The sequence below is a fragment of the Bidens hawaiensis genome, unplaced genomic scaffold, assembly GCF_021521415.1.
Source record: "Bidens hawaiensis isolate Kalapana, Puna unplaced genomic scaffold, B.hawaiensis_p1.1 tig00027998_1, whole genome shotgun sequence".
Taxonomy (NCBI): Eukaryota; Viridiplantae; Streptophyta; class Magnoliopsida; order Asterales; family Asteraceae; genus Bidens; species Bidens hawaiensis.
The window spans coordinates 47,326-50,959 of NW_027494540.1; the positions used below are offsets into that span (position 1 = coordinate 47,326).

Below are 3,634 nucleotides of genomic sequence, written 5' to 3' on the forward strand. Positions count from 1 at the left end.
AATAAGAGAGAAAAGTTTGTGGTTTTATGTATGGATGAAGTAGTTGTCTCAGCTAATATGATGCATAATAGTATAGAATGTGATGTGGTTTTGTACGGATGAAGTAGACATCACAGTTAATATGATGCATAATAATATAGTAAAGGTTGTCGTTTTATGTAAGGATGAACTTGTTGTTTCACTATGATGCGTATTTTTAAGTAAGGATGAAGTTGTTAATCAGTTAAAATGATGCATAATAATATAGAAAATGCTGTGTTTCTAGGTAAGGATGAAGTAGTTAATCAGTTAAAATGATGCATAATAATATAGAAAATGTTGTGGTTTTATGTAACGATGAAGTAGTTATATCAGTTCATATGATGCATAATAATATAGAGAAGGTTGTGGTTTTGTCTAAGGTTGAAGTAGTTATATTTCAGTTACTAAATGAATTGCTACATAATTAATATGCAGGAAACATGGCGGACTTAGATGAGATGCTTCTAGAAGCAGCAGGAAGAAACCGTACTCCCCCGCCATCTAGAAGACGGCGTAGGGGTTCATATTCTGATGATGGAAATGATTCAAGAGATGATGACTCCGAGGATGACCATGCGTATGCAGGCAGAAAGCCTTCTGCTTCACAAGTTCCATTGAAGAAAAGACTGGATCCCGCAGAACATGATGATGAACAAAGCAGCAGCCGTGAAGATGATGAAGACGATGATGATGGAGATGGAGGTGAAGGGTATGATCATGAACGTGACAGTGATGACGACTCAGTTGGAAGTGATCTTTACAAAGGTGAAGAAGACAGAAAACGCCTTGCAAAAATGTCAGAGCTTAAGAGAGAGATGATATTACATGACCGTGCAACCAAGAGAAATGATAAGGTTTTGAAGAACAGTATGCAGAAACAGAAAGAAAAGCCAAGCCAGTCAAGAAAAGACAGCCCGCTTCACACTGTTAACCTACGATCTTCTTCCCGGTCAGCTGGCCAGTCAGCTAGAAATAATGGTTTGAAGAAACTCCTCCGCAATAAAGAGAAACGCCAGCAAGAACCACAGCCTCATTTGAAACGTAGAGATACTGACTTACCAGTCATACCCAAGGAAATCGCATCAATCCGTGCTGATAGTGGGAACCAGAGTGAAGATGAGGACAGTGATGACAACAAATCTGCAAACGATTCCCCGGATCTTAAGTACGAGGATGTTAAAGGAATCACGATACGCAGGTCAAAATTGGCAAAATGGTTTATGGAGCCGTTTTTTGAAGAGTTGATTATCGGTTGCTTCGTGCGTGTCGGGATCGGAAAGTCAAAATCGGGCCCGATTTACCGCCTCTGCATAGTCAGAAACGTGGATGCAGCGGACCCTGACCGACAATATAAGTTAGAAAACAAGATGACTCATAAATATCTAAACGTTGTTTGGGGAAACGAGAGTTCGGCTGCCAGGTGGCAGATGGCTATGATATCCGACTCGCCGCCTCTCAAAGAAGAGTTTGAGCAGCTGATGCGAGAGGTTGATCGCCACGGTGGACGAATGCCTAGTAAAGAAGAGGCGATGGAAAAACGAGAAGCAATTGAAAAAACAAACTCGTTTGTGTACTCAGCAGAAACCGTGAAGCAAATGTTGCAAGAGAAAAAGTCAACTATAAGAAGACCGTTAAACGTTGCGGCTGAGAAAGATCGGTTACGGAGAGACATGGAAGTGGCTCAAATGAGGCATGATGACGTGGAAGTTGAAAAGATTAAAGCAAAGCTTCTAGAACTAGAAGCTTCTAGACAAGGTCAAATGAAAGATAAGAAAGCAATAAGACTTGCAGAAATGAACCGAAAGAATCGGGTCGAGAATTTGAAGAATGCTTCTGAAATGAAGCCGGTGAACACGGGTTTAAAGGCTGGTGAAGCGGGTTATGACCCGTTTTCTAGAAGGTGGACTCGGTCAAGGAATTATTATGTTTCAAAGCCGGGCGAGGCGGGTGCGGGTGAAGCTAATGGAGGGGATGCTCAGACGGGTGCGGGGGTGGGGCCCAAAGCCGGAATGGTGGCTACAGCAGCTGCATTGGAGGCGGCTGTTGATGCAGGGAAGTTGGTGGATACTAATGCGCCTGATCAAGGTACCGAGTCAAACATGTTGCATGACTTTGACCTGCTGATTTCATTGGCAGCGCTTCAGAAGTTTGGTGGGCCCCACGGGGTTCAAGCTGGGTTTATGGCTCGGAAACAGAGGATAGAGGCAACGGTTGGGTGTCAGGTTCCTGAGAACGATGGGAGGAGGCATGCGTTGACTCTGTCGGTTAGTGATTACAAGAGACGAAGGGGTTTGCTTTAGAAGTTGCTTCTTGGAGTATGCAGCTACCGTTTTAATTCCCATATTTGTGCTTTTTTATGTTGTTTGAACAATCTTAACAGTGTTTTGATGACTTAATCTATGTTTAATATATGTTAAAACTTAAAATAAGTTTACATGATTGGTATATGTGTATTATTTGATTCCGTTTTTCTTAGCAGTCAATTATATTTTCGAGTTTAGGGGTGTTTGCGGGTCTGCTTTGCTAGTTTTGAGTTTTGAGTCTTTTGACAAGCAAATTTGCACTGAGTTCTTGAGTCATTGAATTCCATTTCCTCGACGAGGTGAAATTTTAGGGACCTAACATTTATGGGAGACTTTGTGCATAAGTGGTGGTTTGTACATACTGCTTATTGTGCTTTTTAGTTGTACATCGAGAATCTTTATCTGTACAATGTCTTGCTAGGTATCAGTGATTATTACGCTACCCATTCATCTCATCTTCATCTTCTCTCTCTTCCTATTAACGTTAACGGTAACTTATCGGCATTGCTTTCGTCCAAATCCACTTGCGCCTGCAGAGCTCTCCATGCCGTTCATCGTTTCTGTTGCCTGCTGTTGTCGGATTTGATTCGAAACCTAGGTGGCAGTGGTGTAGTGGTCTGGTATGGGTATGGATTCGGATTTGGATTTTGTCTCTTTGTTTTCTGACGGGTATGGCAGTAAAATTGGAGGTTGTTACGTGGCTGTTAAACTTAAGGTTTCTCATGGCATTTCTGCCTCAATCATCGTTGTCGAGTTTGATTCAGGAATCATAGGAGGTGATGGAGTGGTGGCGGATTTGGTTTCCGGCCACCTGTCTCCATCCTAGCCTCTCTCTCTCTCTCTCACCAATTGTAGACCGGAACACTAGAAGTGGTGATGGTGGTGAAGAGATCTATAGAGAGAAATGGAGTTTTAGAATCGAACCCGACATGGCATCGGTGGTCTCGCTTTGATGCTGGCCCGGTAAATGGTCCTGTGACCACTGACTTCTTAACAAAGTTGTAATTGTTAATATACAAATTGGTCAGTTAGTACCTTATTTGAAGGATGCTGCATGTTGAATGAATTTCGGTTAATTTGCAAGGTGTAGATGTCTTGGTTGTTGCTTTGACTTATGGGGTTGCAATTTTCTCTATGGTTTATGGCTATGATGATGCTCCGGTCTCTAACGCGGCAACGTATGTTGCAGCCGTACCGGACCTGAGCCTCGGTTAACAAGCCCAGGTAAAATTTTTGAATATCATTTGATAGTTGCTAATCGTATATTCATTTGTATACAAATTTGATTTTCTTATCATTTTTGGTGGAAG

General features: G+C 42.1%; 1 pseudogene; it reads left to right on the forward strand.

Moving 5' to 3' along the window:
• Nucleotides 1-443: 443 nt before the first annotated feature.
• On the forward strand, nt 444-2,460 carry LOC143576122 (protein RTF1 homolog pseudogene; annotated as a pseudogene).
• Nucleotides 2,461-3,634: the final 1,174 nt, after the last annotated feature.